Below are 17731 nucleotides of genomic sequence, written 5' to 3'. Positions count from 1 at the left end.
CAAATTCACATATCTTTCTCTCTATGACTTTTGGCTTCTATACCTGTCTTGGATGAGTCTTGGCTTATTCCGAGAGTGTATTTTTAAAATGCTCTCATGTTTCCTTCTGGTACTTCTACAGCTTATCTTCTGGTTTAAATCTTTCATTCATTTCAATTCATTTTAAATGTTAGGAATAAGTGAGATCAAAATTTGATGTCTTCTAAATGGCCAGCCAGTTACCTCTTTCTCACCCACAACTCCCACCTATTTAATAAGCTACATCTTAGTATGAATTTTTGCTATCTAGGTGGTATGGACTTCTAAAATAAGCTCTTGAAATAAACTACCAAACTGTTTTGTTCCAATCTGTACTCCCACCAGTCAGAAAGGTGCTTAGGTCCTGAATTCTTACCAACATCCCATGTTATTTAAATAGTTTTTCAGAGTGACAAAAAAGTACTTCAATTTCCATTTATTTGATTACTAAACAAATTCAACAATCTTCTTTATTTCTTCAATGATATATTTGTTCATGGACCATGGTTTTTTTGGTCCATTTTTACACTGGAACCTTAATGCTCTTTGATTTTAAACATACAATATTTACTTCCTAACATTTGCCCTTTAATTGTGTAACACTCTGAAGGTGTTTAAAATTTTTATTTAGTCACATCTATCAAGCTCTTCTGTAAATTCTTTGTTTCATATGCTTATAAAATCTTCTCAGAGGATAGAATCTATTTACCAATACAACTACCATTTTTTTGTAATCATTCCTTCTCAAGGATTCAAGTTTCACCTGAGGTCATTTCCTTTCAGTCTGAAGAGCATCCTATAACATTTCTTGGTATGCAGACCTCCTTGCAACAAATTCTCTCAACTTTTGTTTATCTGAAAAATGTCCTTATTTCACCTTCATGTTTTATGGATATTTTTGCTGAATTCAGAATGCCAGGTTGACAGCTTTATCCTTTTAGAACTTTAAATAGGTCATTCCATTGTCTTCTAACCTCCATCACTCCTGGTTAAGTCATCCTTTTTTGATATTTTAATTCCTATGTTGGTAATGTGTCTCCCTGCCCTCCACCCTTTGGCTACATTCCATATTTTCTTTCAACCTGTGATATTCAGTAGTTTAAGATGTGCCTAGATGTGGTTTTCCCTGTGTTTATCCTGCTTGGGATTCACTTAACTTCTTGGATTTGAAATTGATTTTAATCTGAGTAAGTGATGGCAATTACTTCTTCAAATATATTTTAAAAGATTTTTATTGTATTTGACAGAGCGAGAGAGAGAGAGAGAGAGAGAGAGATAGATAGATAGATATCACAAGTAGGCAGAGAGGCAGGCAGAGGGGGAGGGTGAAGCAGGCTCCCTGAAGAACAGAGAGCCCAATGCAGTAGATCCCAGGACCCTGAGATCATGACCTGAGCCAAAGGCAGAGGCTTAACCCACGGAGCCCAGGCGCCCCTTTATCCTATCTGTTTCATCTCTCCTTCTGCCATTCATATGTTAAGACAGTTTAATACTGTCCCATTGGCCATCGAGGCTCTGTTCATTTTTTGTAATGCTTCTGCATTCTTTAGATTGACAAATCTTTACTTATCTTCAAGTTCACCAATTCTACCTCTGGCATCCCCAATCTGTTGTTAAATCCATTCAGTGAAATTTTCATCTCAGACAATGGACTTTTTAGTTCTAGAATGTCTATTCCTTTTTATAGTTTCCATTTCTCCACTGACATTACCCATCTGTTCAGTCATTATCAAGCTTCTCCCTTTAAGTCATTGAAAATACTACAGTTGCTTTTTAAAGTCTGCTAATCCTGCTAATATTAGCGTCTGCTACCATTTGGGGTAGATGATGTTGGCATAAAGTCATATTTTCCTGATTCTATTAACTGTGTATTATAAACTGGATATTGTGGAGGATATGTTGTAGAGACTTTAGGAGTCTCTTATAATCTCCTGAAGAATGAGGATTTGTATTATACCTGGCAGTAAAATCAATGGCTAATCAAGTTGGACTTGTGGATGCTTGGTTTACACTTTTTTAGAGTGGGTCTTAAGAACATGTTTACCAAGACTCTTTAATTTGGTGGGAATCAAAAACCAAATTCTGTCTCCCCTGCTAAGGATAGCTGCAATATCTCTAGTCAGCATTTTCAGTCTTACAGCTGTTGTTTTCCATTGAGCTCAGCAGTATCTTCCATTCACAATTCAGGGGTCACCTAAGTCTTGGGGTGCGGGGGGTATTCATAGATTTTAAGGCTATCCTACTATAACTCCCTCCTTTCTGGAATTCGTCAATTTCCAGCAATTCTGGCACTCTCAAACTTCATTCCTTGACACCTTAAACCAGTAAGACTCTGACTTTCTTCCTGATTTCCAGCTGCCTTGTCCTGCACGGTCTTTTGCTCAAGAGTAAAGCTGTATAAACTTTTTAAAAAACATCTGGCAGTTTTCCAAAGTCTATCTTCGACTAGGTTCTGAGATACAGTATTGTTCAACCTATATATGATGCTGTCATAAGAAATCTTAGCCTAACATTAAGTATACATTATCTCTAAAATATAAATTCATACTGTACAGCTTTTAAAAACTGATCTTTAAAAGGGTTCTTGCATTTATAATACTTGCAACTGCAATGGCTTCTAGGAATACCTGAATTTATTAAACTTTTTGCCTTTTACTGTAAGTAACCTGTGTAAGTATTAATTCATTTAGTCTTTCAATAAATATGTTCAATGTCTATTGTGTGCCAGACATTCTCCTAGGTGGTAGATATACAATACCAAGACAGAAATAGGCAAGGGCTCTGTTCTGTGGAATTTTCATTCCAGTGCATCTAAAAAACTGAACAAAGACATTTCAGACTATGTCTTCCCCAAACAATACTATGGGTGATTTTGCCAGGACCTACATTATAATAAAGTGATGCCCTTTTTTCATATGCATAATTTTGAAAGAAAAATTGATTTTACATTTGGTCATATATGGTAGTCCCATAATCTAAATAAATACTTATCAAAATCCATTTACTTATCAAATACTTATCAAAATCCATTTTAAAGCTTTCTTTTAAAAAACTACATATACCCTGACAGCAACTCTGCTTTTCATTGTAACAATGGTTTTCTGACATCATAAGTAGCTGACAATTTAAGTTATACAAAAAGGAATCACTGGTTATTTGACCATACAACATAGTATAGAGAACATTCATTTAGGTCACTGTGCATAATTTCAGGAACCAATACTGGTAAATAAACAGTGGGGGAAATCTTCAAAACCTGACTCATATCCTTGGTTCTACCCTTCCTCTAGTGTTAAATAAAGGCTCCTAAGGCAGTGAGAAAAGAAGTATCTATCTTTCCATACTATCTCCTATAGGGAGAGCTACAAATAACAACCTATCAAATTTAAATATGGCTAGGTACAATTTAATGTAGTAACTGACTACCAAAAACCAGAATTAAAAAAAACAAACAAAACGAAAAACCAGAATTATCATATGCGATTTTTTGATCAAACCACAACTGGAAGTGATGTATTAAAAATAATGTGTCCACACATAAGCTGATTTTGGCCCAAAGTAAACAGTGCTTTTGTAAATCTGAACCATCTCATTAAGAGAAGTCTGAAGCATTTAATTTTCTTGGATTTTCATATATGGCTTTCTCTAAACAAAGATAAATTACTAAAGTTCATTATAACAAAGTTTGCTGTTACTCAAAAAGATTATTTAAATGTCTAAAGTTTTTCTTTTAAGTTATAGCGTTCATTTTGCCAATGTCAAATTTGAAAATGCCATATTTTCCTCTAATAAATCTATCCCCCAATAAAGCTGCCAAATTCAGCTATCACAGCAGTGCACGTTCTGGGCCTAATTCTTGCTGCCCAAATAATATTGAGGCACACTCTTATAAAAACTCTGAATTATTAAACATCTCTTTATACTATGTGTTAAAGTAAAAATGTAATAGGCACCACAATACATTTTTGGAGAAGAATAAAAATGCTTTAAAAAAAGCATTTTTTGGATAAGCTTCAAAAAATCCGTGAAATCTCTAAAATGGTATACTAAATAGTGCATAACTGTACAGTCTATGGACAGAATCCATAGCTTTCAAGAGATTCTCCAAGGAGTCTAAACAAAAGGTTAACAGCTACCGCTGAGATGCTGGAATTTAATTTGCCAGTAGATGTTAACATCAGTTTCTGTAAATTTTCTGCTCTCAGTAATTTGTATCAGAATGATATTCTTATCTATACTAATCGTTAACTCAGTTAGAATGCACTTGTATCCCAATAAGGTTTGAAGCTGAAGTTCTTTTGAGTTAAGTTTTGGAGAAGGTTAACAGCAACTTCTTTCAAGACACGTCTCCAAAGGCAAAGGAAACAAAAGCGAAAATGAACTTTTGGGATTTCATCAAGATCAAAAGCTTCTGCACAGCAAAGGAAACAGTCAACAAAACAAAGAGGCAGCCCACGGAATGGGAGAAGATATTCACAAATGACACTACAGACAAAGGGCTGATATCCAGGATCTATAAAGAACTCCTCAAACTCAATGCATACAAAACAGATAATCACGTCAAAAAATGGTGGAAGACATGAACAGACACTTCTCTAAAGAAGACACACAAATGGCTAACAAACACATGAAAAAATGTTCATCATCATTAGCCATCAGGGAGCTTCAAATCAAGACCATGTTGAGATACCACCTTACACCAGTTAGAATGGCCAAAATCAACAAGACGGTAAACAAGTATTGGAGAAGATGTGGAGAAAAGGGAACCCTCTTACACTGTTGGTGGGAATGCAAGTTGGTGCAGTCACTTTGGAAAACAGTGTGGAGATTCCTTAAGAAATTAGAAATAGAGCTACCCTATGACCCGGCAACTGCACTACTGGGTATTTAATCCCAAAGATACAGATGTAGTGAAAAGAACGGTCATATGACCCCAGTGTTCATAGCAGCAATGTCCACAATAGCCAAACTGTGGAAAGAGCCAAGATGCCCTTCAACAGACGAGTGGATAAAGAATATGTGGTCCATAAACACAATGGAACATTACTCAGGCATCAGAAAGGATGAATACCCAACTTCTGCATCAATATGGACGGGACTAGAGGAGATTATGCTGAGTGACATAAGTCAAGCAGAGAGAGTCAATTATCATATGGTTTCACTTACTTGTGGGGCATAAGGAATAACACAGAGGACACTGGGAGAAGGAGAGGAGAAGTGAGTTGGGGGAAACTGGAGGGGGAGACAAACCGTGAGAACTGTGAACACTGAAAAACACACTGAGGGTTTTGGAGGGGAGGGAGGTGGGGGGTTGGGTGAGCTGGGTATTAAGGAGAGCATGTATTGCAAGGAGCACTGGGTGTGGTACATAAACAATGAATCTTAGAATGCTAAAAAAAAAAAAAAAAAAGTTTTGGGGAAGGTTAAAAAACAACTCTCATCCCTAAAACAAATGTCTCAGGTTCATAATGGAAGAATAAACATGAGGTATGTATATGGCCTAGAATAATCTATCCCATGTTTTATATAAAATTATACAAATAAAGGCTAATTAATATTATAAACTGAAAGGACAACTGGTTATTAATATGTATATAAAGATATTATAATGCTACTATGTCTTCTTCACTTAAAATGGCAATTACCACTGGAAAATGTTTTTATCATTCCTCGTAAAGTAAATCAATGACAATATCTCTATTTAAAATGTAATAGACACAGAGGTAAAATATTTGCTGTCCAATAAGAAAGAATCAGCAATGGTGCTAGAAATACAATCTAAATGCCTTTCAATTATTTGAATGTCTCCTCAGAAACATGAGCATATTATATGCAGCTCTAAGGAAATCTGGATTCTATTTATTGCTACCAAGTGGTTTTGTGGCTTTGGTTCAGTAACCATCTCTCTGTACCATCTGTGAAACAGGGAATACACAACTGTAGCAGTAATGAGGTTATATACTCACCTGTTTCATTTTTCTCCCAAGCACATAGGAGGACCATATTTTCCATTCCACTTGCTGCTCCATGCAGCCATGGATCTAGTCCTGACCAATGCAATGATGTATGCTCCTTCGAGGACTGATCCCTAAATCATCTTTCACACATCCTTTGAGCTCTCACTCTTCCATCACTGGCTTGTTGAATGTAGTAATCCTAGTGGTGACTCCGAGCAGGCCACAGGGGCAACTGAATCACAAGACGGAAGGAATGTGGATACTGGAGTCATCCACATGGTTCTCTGTGTGAGAAATAAACTTTTACTGTGCTCCACCATGAGATTTTTGGGTTCTCTGTTTCAGATACAATTATCTTAACCTACATTAGTGGGGGGAAATAAAATGAGGTAAAAAATTTAGAGTAGCTTGGGGGGTGGGGGGGGGTCAGGGATTTTTAAATACTATACATATGTGGGGTAATGACAAGAACTTTTTATCCAGAAACTAAGGCATGGACTTTGGACTCACAAGTCTGGGTTCAAGCTCAGCCTCTGACACTTACTATGCTATGTGACACTAAGTTAAATTACTAATACAGTTTTTTCAACTATAAAATAGGAGTAATAATAATACCTACAGCCCACCAGATTATTATTAGGATTAAGCAAAATAAAGTATACAAAGAGTGCAGGATAGGGTATGGCACATATTAACTACTTTACAAATACTAGCCAAACTATTAAAAATATCTAAGAAGATGGCACAAATGTAACTAAACCACCTACTGGATAAAACTGTTGGAAAGATTATCATATTTAAGGTTAGTAATAAAACAAATTGTTGGCTCTGAGAGGGCTTTTCTAATGTAATCAGAAAAATTAGTCATGTGGAAGTTTGGAACACATCATTATAGTACATTAATTTCTCTAAGGTAAATATAAATGTTTTTAGTCTTATGTTTATACCGCTACAAACCTACCTCAAGTGGTCTAACCTATATTTTAAATATTTTATTTATTTATTTGTCAGAGAGAGAGAGACAGACAGACAGACAGACAGACTGAACGTGCACGCACACAAGCCCACCAGGCAGCTGGAGAAGCAAATTCCCTGCTGAGCAAGCAGCCCATGCAGGGAGCCCAATGTGGGAGACTATCCTAGGACTCGGATCATGATCTGAGCCAAAGGCAGACACTTAACTGACTGAGCCACCCAGGCAAACCGTGGTCTTTCCAATATTAAAAATGGATTAGGGGCACTTGGGTGGCTCAGTGGGTTAAAGCCTCTGCCTTCGGCTCAGGTCATGACCCCGGATCCTGGGATCAAGCCCCGCATCGGGCTCTCTGCTCAGGGGGGAGCCTGCTTCCCTCCCTCTCTCTGCCTGCCTCTCTGCCTACTTGTGATCTCTCTCTCTATTAAATAAATAAATAAAATCTTTAAAAAAATGGATTAAAAATTTTGATTCAACTAGTTATAACTGTATGAGGTGGGGGTAATTCAAACAGATCAATAGCATAGGCAAGTATCAGTTTCCAGCAAGTTTTTAAGAATGATTCAAATATACTATTTTGAGCTCTGTCCTTTAAATAGTTTCTACAATTTCACAGAAAAAGAAACAAAGTTCAGAGCATACTATTCCCATATTCCATAACCCTCTCCAAAGAGACAGTTCTTAAACAGCTTCACAAACATATACCTGCCACATTTACCTACAGAAGCCTATTCTTGATTGGGATGTAGAACACAATGGTACTTTGTGGTTTTAATAATACTCATTAAAAATACTATTTACTTAATCTATTACAAAAAGTAAGCTGCTGCAGAAAGAAAAAGCGCTATTCATTCCATTTTTCCAAAAAGAGAAAGATTAAAAACATTTTGGCTGCCTCATGCCAGGCCCTCTTTGTTCAGAAGGGCAAACCAACAGGGAAATAGGAAAGCATAATGCAAAATCCTGGGCATGAGAGTACTCAGAAACATTCAAAATGCCACACATGATGGAATGCCTAGAGACATTCAAAGGTTTTTAAATAGGTTTTAAAAAAGATATCTAGTTGCCAAAAATTTTTTGAACTGGTTAAAATATTTATTGCTACAGATTAACAGAAGGGTAATACTAACCTCCTCTGAAATCTTAGCCATGTCTATCTACTTTTTTGAATTTCAGTTTCCTTATTTACAAGTTGAAATGACTGAACCAGATGATGTCAAAGGTCCTTTAATTCTAAAAGACTAGAATTCAGGGCGTCTGGCTGGCTCAGTTGGTTGAGCGACTGCCTTCAGCTCAGGTCATAATCTTTGAGTCCCCCGATCCTGCATCAGGCTTCCTGCTGAGCAGGGGATCTGCTTCTCCCTCTGACCTTCCCCCTCATGCTCACTTGCTCTCATTCTCTCTCTAATAAATAAATAAAATCTTTTAAAAAAAAAAAAGACTAAATTCAAATTACAAATGCATAGTTTTAATATACAGCATACTTTAGAGTTAAAAGTGGATAATTGAAATTTTTCTGAGATAATTTTGTTTTTAAAAATCTCCAAATTCTCTAAAATGTTAGTATACTCTTTTGTAAATCCAGTGGAATGAGTATAATCTTTGCCTTTTTTATAGTCTTCTTCTGAGACCAAATACAGAAGCACGTACGTCACTAATCTGGAATTACTAAGTCGAACTGAAAGTCAGGATATAAGCCTTTTCTTGGCTTTACAACTCTCCCAGAACGACTGTGCTTCACTCTTTTTCCCTATCAAATAAGGGAAAATGTGCTATCATCTATTTCACTGGATTAGTATATTAAAGTATATTTTTGAAACATCCTGAACTACTCAGACAAGAGATTTTTTTTTTCCATTGGTAACTTGTCATAGCAAATCTAAGTATAAAAACAAAAGAAAGAAGTTCCCATGAGACTACTGCATATGAAGGCCCTGTTACCGCCCACACTGGAATCAGTTACAATGAATAAATCAATACAAGATGCTACTGTAATAGGAAGAATCTGGAAAGGTGAGTAGGTCCACTGCAGCACCAGATTTTAAATCTCTGATCTACATAAATACTGCCTAAACTAATCTATCCTGCAGTTTTTGTTTATATGAATAACCAACACTTCTTAAATAGGCATTCTTAAAATAGTGAAATAAAGTCCTTCGGAAAGAGGGTTAGGGACTGATTAGTGGGTGTGAAAGGGGCAAATAAAACAACCATTTAGAAAAGCCTATCATCACAATATAGATTATGTATAGCACAACGACTAATTCTTTCATCCAAATCAGGTTACCTGGTAAGCAGTTACACATAGCCAAATCAAACAGATGTCTCCTTATGGCAAGCAATACCATTAAAAAAAAAAAAAAACTTAAAATTTTTATTACAGATGACTATCCTTTGGCTTTTTACATAAACATAATATACTTTACTAATGTCCTTAGCAAAAACTTGTGGCACCACGTAGTAGGTTGGTGGTCCTCAAAAGATATGTTCCCAGTCATGTCTGGAACCTGTTAATAATATCTCAGAAAAATTTTTAGTAGTTAACTTAGAATCACGAACCTGGAATGATTTGTGGAGATAAGACAGGAGTCAGGCCTTGAAAGAGCAGGACCTTAGATAAGTAGGGAAGATGGAAAAGGGTATTCCAGGCAGAGATAAAGGCCTATGAAAAGTCATGGGGATGAAACTATGGATGTGTTATTAACATATCTACCAAACAGATCAACTGGCTTCAATGTCGGGTCCCCCCCCACCCTCCAGAATGGTGAGAGAATAAGATTAGATTGTGGAAGGGTTTGAATGCCATGAAAATTTGAAATTTATCTGTGAGAAGCAAATGAAGATGTGTAAACAAAAAGACTAATGTGATCAGGGGCGCCTGGGTGGCTCAGTGGGTTAAAGCCTCTGCCTTCGGCTCAGGTCATGATCCCAGAATCCTGGGATCAAGCCCCGCATTGCATCGGGCTCTATGCTCAGCAGGGAGCCTGTTTCCTCCTCTCTCTCTGCCTGCCTCTCTGCCTACTTGTGATCTCTCTCTCTCTCTCTCTCTCTCTGTCAAATAAATAAATAAATAAAATCTTAAAAAAAAAAAGACTAATGTGATCATTCAGAAACCAGGTGATTAATGAAATTTCAGTCTGGAAAGATAAGAGAAAGTGGTCTGAAACTTTGGCTCTACCACATTAGCTGTGTGGATAAATCTTTAGACCAGCACAATCCAATAGCACTTCCTGAAATGATAGAAATATTCTAGACCTGCACTGTCCAATATGGTAGCCAGTAGCCATATATGGCTATAGAGTATCTGAGATGTGACTGGTACAACTGAGGAACTGAAATTTAAATTTTTTAAAATGTTAACTAATTTAAACTTAAATAGCCTCATGTGGCTAGTGATGATACATTGGACTGAGTAGCTCTACACTATAGTTCTCTCACTTATAAAATGGAGAGGTTAAATTAGAACACTAGTATCACTAGGATAAGTTCCACAGCCAAATAAAGTTGGTGCCGCATTCCAAGAAAAAAGTAAATGAGTATTCGAGTAGATGCACCTGAACATAACTAGAGCAATTCCAGGTTTGTAACCTTGTCATTTCACTCTTTGTATCTCTGTAATTAATTTAAGAGATGCCCTCTGTCTCGTAATTAGTGATTTTTCAAATTGGTCTTTAGGTTGATGTTTCCTAGGAGTCTGTAGTTAAATATCTAACGAGTCTAATTTAATAGAATTTCTGTGGAAAGGAACACACATTTCATGCAAAATGCCCCTAGATGTATGCTGTTCAGTATAAATATGTACTGGATCAAAAACTTAGTATGAATAAAAGAATGTAAAGTCACTCAATATATGTTGAAATGGTAATATTTTGGATACACTGGGTTAAATAAAATATATTACAAAAATTAGTTTCATCTGCTTTTTACTTTTAATTTAGCTAACAGAAAAATCTTAAATTACTTATGACTCACATTAGACTTTATTAATAATGACAGCCCTGCTGTAGAGAACATTATGAAATAGATACCTTACAGTACACATATTCAGTTAGTACATATTTATTCAACATCTATTATTGTCAAGCTTTATGCTAAATGCTGAGACCTTAACAGCAAACAAAGAGAATGGTCCCTGCCACAGAGAGTTTAAATTATCTCCTACACTTTTTTTTTTATATTGAATCATTCTTTATTAATCTTAGTATCAAAGTTGACATAAAACATCTAATGTTTTCTTTTTTATCTCCTATACTTCTAATGCACATTTTACATATATTATCACATTTGTGATAATGAATAAGGATAATTTAATTTTAGAATACTTTGACATATGGGGGAGCAAATGCCAATACTTGACTTAGAAATGACAGAATATAAAGCATAAAGACTCACACTAATGGCTATTTTTGTGATACGTGCTATATAATGTTTATCTGGAAGCCTAATACTATCACATTCCAATAGCTTCTTCCAGTTTCTTGATGCCTCCCTCTAACTAGTTTGCTCCCTCTTTATGGCTCACCTCTCCCAGACTGTCTCTTCAACTGGCAAACTGCCTGCTATTCATATTACAGCAGGGTTATTTATACTTTCAGGGGTCTACAAAGAAGGAAAAAAGTTGAAAATGTAAAGTGTACATAATTTTAGGCAGCCAACTCCTGTTTTTTGGACCCAAGACTGAGATTTGAAGTTTCTTTTGGGCTTAAAACTTGGGTGATTTCTGTAGGATTTTACTTCATAATTAAAAGCACGAATTTACTTGAGAGCTAAAACAACTCATTAGTTTTGTCCCACTGAGGCTTTCACATAAGAAAACTTTTCAAATTGGACTAATAAAATGAATTAACTAGTGGTATTTCTCTAGCAAATGATTTTCAAAATAAAATACTAGGTAACATCAATAGGTCAAGAATATGTATGTTTTTACGGCTAATGGCATTGCTTTCAAGAAACTATTACCAATAAACTAAATGCTCAAGTTTTATTGACAGTTACAAAGAAAGCAATAAAAACAAACCTACTTTATCAAAAGGTGGTAATTTTTCCCACTTTAATAGAGAAAGTATTACTGACATATGATAGCTATTGAGAAACAAATGAAGTACCCAAGTTTCAAACACCCAAAGTGATTTCACTGCCTTTTTTGGTTGAAGTCTACCACCATCTGAAATACAGATGTGGTGAGCAAAGGAATATTATCCCTCGGTCTATTGCTGTGCAGGTGTGGTTACATACGTAGTTGCTTCAATGTTACGCATCTTCTACAAGCAAACAAAAAACTATTACGACATATTTTTTAAAAAGCTAAAGAAAATAATAATTACTCATTGGGAAAAAAATGCCTAAGGAAAATAGAGCTATTTTCCATAAATAATCAAATTAGCATTTTGCTAAAAAGGAGTCAAACCAAAATCTTTAAATGAAAGTACTTCATATAGGATCATGGGTCCTTTCAATCATTAAACTACTAGTGCTAACATGCCAAATACAATGCAATTAAATATAAGTTGACAAATTCAACTTTTCTTTGGTCTTCAACCCAAAATGGCCTATTTTTCATATGGGCCTCAAACAAAAGAGCATAAAGCTTAGTGCAAAACCAGTCTGCATTTGACAATCAATTGTCACTTGTTAGTAGCATCAGGAAAACAAATAACAATTCCCTAAAATTTCCTTTATAACCTGAAGACAGAATATAAGGAGACAATTCAGATGTAAATGTAACAAAATTTATCTGCTTCCCCCCCCTTACTCCGTGCCCAGCACTAGACCAGGGTCTTTTAACATGTTATCTCAAATATTTGTCCTCCCCCCTCCCTCCTTGATAAATTCAGAAAACTACATTTTTCAATCCTCAGTGACCTTCAGATTAAAAAAGCAAAACAAAGCTGGGAGGGTGAGAGATGATTACAAACCAAAGCATTTCTGTGATAAACCTAAATGTTTAAGGTTAAAATCAGAACCTGCCATAATACACAAGAGAGTCTTTCACATGCTAAAAAAGTTTGCTTCAAATTACCTATATTTAATTCTAATAACCTATGAGAACAAATAGTATCTTTCAGTTTGATCTCACTAAAGAGAGGGGGCTCCAAGGGTCTTACATTCACAACTGCAAAAATATTACTTTATGACCTTCCCTACTTCAAATTTATGAAATGCGTTTATTTTCCACTAAGATGCTGAGGTATCTTTAAAAACAGATACTAATCTAGTACCTTTCATACATTAGGTAGAAAAAAAATATGGTTTCATTTAGTCAAGTAAAAAGGCACCCCAAATTCTACAAATCGCCATGAAAATTTTAAAAAGAAATTTCAACACTGGTTAGATAGTAAAATGGACTGTTCTTTATTTAAGCTAATGATCAACTGAGGCCCTCCCCAAAATGAAACAACAATATTTTAAGTAGCCACTATCTGGAGACTTGGGTTGTGTTTCAACTCTTAAAACACACAGCAGTTTTAAAAAAGTTAATCTTACTGGACTCCTCCTGGAAGTCAACAATAATGAAAAAATATTTTAACATTAGTTGCCAAGTGTAATTTTTTCCCTCTCAGAAAGACACCTTGTGGTGACATTAAAATAGTTTCCATGGAGGCATGAAATTTAAACTTGCTATATTGTATACCATAAAAAAGAATATTAAACAAAGCAAAAGGGCTTTTTGTTGTTGTTGTTGCATAATGTAATTAAGTCCCAAGACTTAATTCCAAATCTTTACCATGGAATTCCAAATAGCAAGAAAAGAACATTTGAAAATAAGAGTTAACAATAGATCATCGCCATTTTCGACACACAGAGAAGTATTTACATTTTAATTCAGTTCAGTCAGTTGGGTGTTAAGGAAGCATAAAAAGGCAAATACGGTAATAGCTTGAATTATAAACAGACCTGGAAAACTGCCTATTAAGATGGTTAATGGCAAAACTGAAAATGAAAACAAGGCATACCGTCATACTTCGTGTAACCAAGAGTCAAGGAATCTAGGTTAAAATAATAAAAAATGAATAAGACAGCCATGTTCTTACAAAAAGAAAAAAAAGTAGAACGGAAAGAAAAGATCACAAACATTTTAAGGCAACCACGGGGAAAGATTGCTTTACGCCTCCACTGTTTACTAACATTTAAAACTAGCATTTCTAGTCAACACCTGGGTTTGAAAATAGCAGCACGGAAACATTGTCTTTTCCAACGTAAACCCAACAGAACATTCTGCAACGTTCTGAATAGTAAACATTAACCAGAATAAAGCATCTTTCGCGTATTTCCACCTTTAAGGACCAATGGGAAAAAATTAAGACCTTTTTTTCTCCCATATATAGCCTTGGCGCCCCTCTCTCCCCTCTTTTATTTATTGCCCTTGTCGCCGGGCTAATGAACCCTAAACTTCTTTTTCCCATTAATGGCAATGGGGAGAAAGAGCAACGAGAGAGGGAAACCCAAATGACAGGGAAAACGAAATTAAAAATCGTGGCGTTTCTTGCTGGGTGAAGGCTAGGAACACCCTGAAGGTTTAGCAAGAGAGACAATCCTGGGTAGACCCCTATTAAAGCACCCTTTAACCCTAAAGCAACACCATTTTTCGTCTGTTTAATTTCTGCTTTTGAAGGGGATGGCAGTTCTCCCCGAAGAATCTTCCCGGGTGCATGCCACCCATTCCCCAGAGCCCCCTGCAGCAGGGGTTTGGGGGCTCTCGCCCCAGGTCTGACTTTGCAGCGAGGCCCGGGAATCGGTCCCGTTAGAGCCGATTTCACCCATCAGGAATGCGCTCCACCCCCGCCGCCTCCCCGCGGCAGCCGCCCTCGGTGTCGGCTGCTTCGGCGGCCCGGGAAGTGCTGCCGGGGAGCTGCCGGGGAGCGCCGCCTCGGCCCGTCACAACACTGCTGGGTTGGCTGCCGACTCCACAGACTGCCCCGGCCGGGAGGGCAGAGCTCGGGGCGGATCCCACGCTCCGGCTCAGCCTGCGCGGCCCAGGGGGCGCCAGCGCCGGGTCCGGGCTGAGGACACGGAACCAGCCAGCGGCCTGACCCCCAGGACCAGGACCGGCCCCCGCCCCGGCCCCCACTCCGGGGCCCGGCCCGAGAGGGGGCGCCTTTCCCGTGGGATTTCTGAATCCATTTCCGTCCCGGGGAGGGGCGCGAGGGCAGCGGCCGTGCCGGAGCGCCTCGAGTCGGAAACGGGAGCCGCCCCTGTCCTCCCGCACCCAGGCGCAACCTCCACCCGCGCCGACCGTACCTTCAACTCCACAGAGCGGCGGTGGGTGCCAGAGTGCGGGTGAGGAGGCCCATCTCGCGGCGGCAGAAGCCGAAGGAAGTACGGAGGAGGGCTCCTCAGACCCGCCGAGACGCCTCTCAGCTGGGGCGGGGGCAACGCAGAGGAGGGGTCCCGACCGCCGCTTTCCCGAACTCCTCCTCCGCAGTTCTGTCTTGACGGCTGTTCCCGGGAACCAGCGCCCCAACTGCCATTCTCCCCCTCCTTCAGCCCCCGCTGTCTCCGCCTCCTCCTCCCACTCCTTCCTCCCGCCCCCGGCCCACCCCGCCCCGCCCCGGCGCGCCGCCTGCGTGCCGTGCGTCATGGCGTCACGCCCAGCGGGTCTGCCGCGGGCGGCTCTGGGACGCTGTCGTTAGCTCGCGCACGTTCGGCCTAGCGGGTCTTGGTGTGTCCCGCCTGCGACCGGGTGGCTGGGAGGACAGCGCCCCGCTCGTCCCTTACGCGGTCAAGTCAGCCGCCCTTTCTGTCCCTCGGCAAGCAGCACTTCGCCCCGAGCGGGCGGGGCTGTGGAGCAGGTGTCGCCTCCGAGGATGGGTGGGGTGGCCGGAGCTGCTCTGGACGTGGTGGTAGATGCTGGACTTGAGGACCCTGGCTCTTGGCATCCCGCACACCATTTATGACTCGTTTCTCTGTGTTCTCACGGTTCACCTGTTAGGTTGGCAACCCCAGGGAGGGCAAAGCCGGGATGTTGCTGCGAGTTTCTTCTCCTCTCCGCGTGGAAATGTCTTCCCCCTAGGGTGACGGCGCTCCCACCCTTTCGTTCTTAGTTTTAAGAGACCTCATTCTTCCGCAGGGGCCGCCAGCAGTAGCACTTAACCACCGTTTAACACCCTGTGTGAGCGTGCAGAGAATATCTGCCCCTCACCTCTTCTCTTCCCCCGCATCTCTTAATTTCACGAAGTCGCTTAAGTATTCAGAATTCATACTTTAGTACTTACTGATACATTCTGAATTACTTGAATCCAGCTTTATGTGTTCCAGCCCCTCTTATCCTTTAAGCCAGTCATACCTCCCCTTTGAATTTTTTAACCTGCGTCTGGTTTAGTATAAGTTCTTTTTAGTGGAATAAACATTCAGTGCAAACCGGGTCAATTCCTTCATAGTTGGTTTCAAGATTTAGAGTCACTCTTCCCTGGAATACTGAGAAACGGAATGTGATGGATGCTGGACAGAATGTCCATTTGCCATCTGTTACTTAACTAAATATAACATCCTATCAATCCTTGTTTTAGAGCGTCTGTCTAATTTAAATTAGAAACAAACCAAGGAGCCATGGTCTTCCAGGCAGTACTTGGTATCTTTGGTAACCCAGTAAATGTTTACCAATTAGAAAACTAAACAAGCTAAGCAGTTTAGGTCCAAGTTTTTTTGTTTTTGTTTTTGTTTTTTTGTTTTGTTTTTTAACCACAAATCTTAAAGGAAATCATTATGGGTATGTTTATTTTCATTTATTGGAAATTTTAAAGCTGTTATACACTCCTTTAAATCCTACTTGAAAGCTGCCTACAATTTAATAAATGGGGTACTTTGTACAAATAGTACAAAAATAGTATAAGTTGGGGCACCTGGGTGGCTCAGTGGGTTGGGCCTCTGCCTTCGGCTCAGGTCATGATCCCAGGGTCTTGGGATCGAGCCCGGCATCGGTCTCTCTGCTCAGCGGGGAGCCTGCTTCTCCCCCTCCCCTCTCTCTGCCTGCCTGTCTGCCTACTTGTGATCCCTGCCTGTCAAATAAATCAATAAAATCTTTAAAAAAAATAGTATAAGTTAAATGGATTTATGGAACATGCTCATACATAATATAATCCTTAAGACTATTTCAACATGTTGAACATTGCAGAACAGATGGGACATTGGCTTGGAAGGAGGTTTTGAGGAAAGAGGCTGTGTGAACTGGAAACGGGTCTTGTACTCTGTACAATTGTCATCTTTTCCAGAGATTCCTTTTCCTGCTGTCTTCTTGAAAACTAAAGGGATTTCCTACTCTTCACTGAGGCAACATAGATCTATTAAAAACAATAACAAATATCTGTTGAACATCTCCACTTGGATTCCCACAGGTACATCAAACTCAGCCTGCCCAAGACACAACTTCTCTTTCCCTCAAAATTTGTGTCTCTCATTCACGCAGGCCCAAGCCAGAAATCTAGGATTCTTCCCAAGTACCCCTGGTTCAGTCACTTTCAATTCATAATCAACCTTAAGTTCTGTTAAATATCCCTGTAGTCTCTCTTCTACATCCTCCTCCTGCCTTTAGGGCAGTGATTCCTACTTTGCACATCAGGATCCCCTGAGGAGCTTTGAAAAAAATCCTGATGCCTGGGCTGCCTCCATCAATTAAGTCAGAATCTCTGAGGATTCAAGATTTAAAACAAACAAACAAACAACAACAACAACAACAACAAACCAAAAAACCCTCTCCAGTTGATTCCAATGCATAGCCATGGTTGAAAACCACTGCTAGGGCCTCATCATTTCTCACCAGATTACTGGAAGAGCATAATTGGCCCCA

At 38.9% G+C, this 17731-nt stretch overlaps 1 protein-coding gene across 3 annotated transcripts in view; it reads right to left on the bottom strand.

Annotated features, from left to right (window-relative positions):
- Positions 1-15483, bottom strand: part of RNF19A (ring finger protein 19A, RBR E3 ubiquitin protein ligase) — a 56811-nt gene extending 41328 nt beyond the window's left edge. Inside the window, exons 1-2 of one of the 3 annotated variants that reach the window (XM_080800218.1) lie at positions 15187-15478; positions 5985-6336 (exon numbers count right to left, since the gene is read on the bottom strand). The gene's annotated coding sequence lies outside the window, so the exon portion shown is untranslated. Of the gene's footprint in view, positions 1-5984; positions 6337-15186 lie in introns of all 3 variants that reach the window. The other 2 variants (XM_080800219.1, XM_080800217.1) reach the window with 2 other exon arrangements.
- Between the last annotated feature and the right edge of the window lie 2248 nt (positions 15484-17731).

The sequence above is a fragment of the Martes martes genome (assembly GCF_963455335.1).
Source record: "Martes martes genome assembly, chromosome: 4".
Taxonomy (NCBI): domain Eukaryota; kingdom Metazoa; phylum Chordata; class Mammalia; order Carnivora; family Mustelidae; genus Martes; species Martes martes.
Note: the sequence above shows the minus strand (reverse complement) of the source record. Positions and strands in the feature narration are given on the sequence as shown.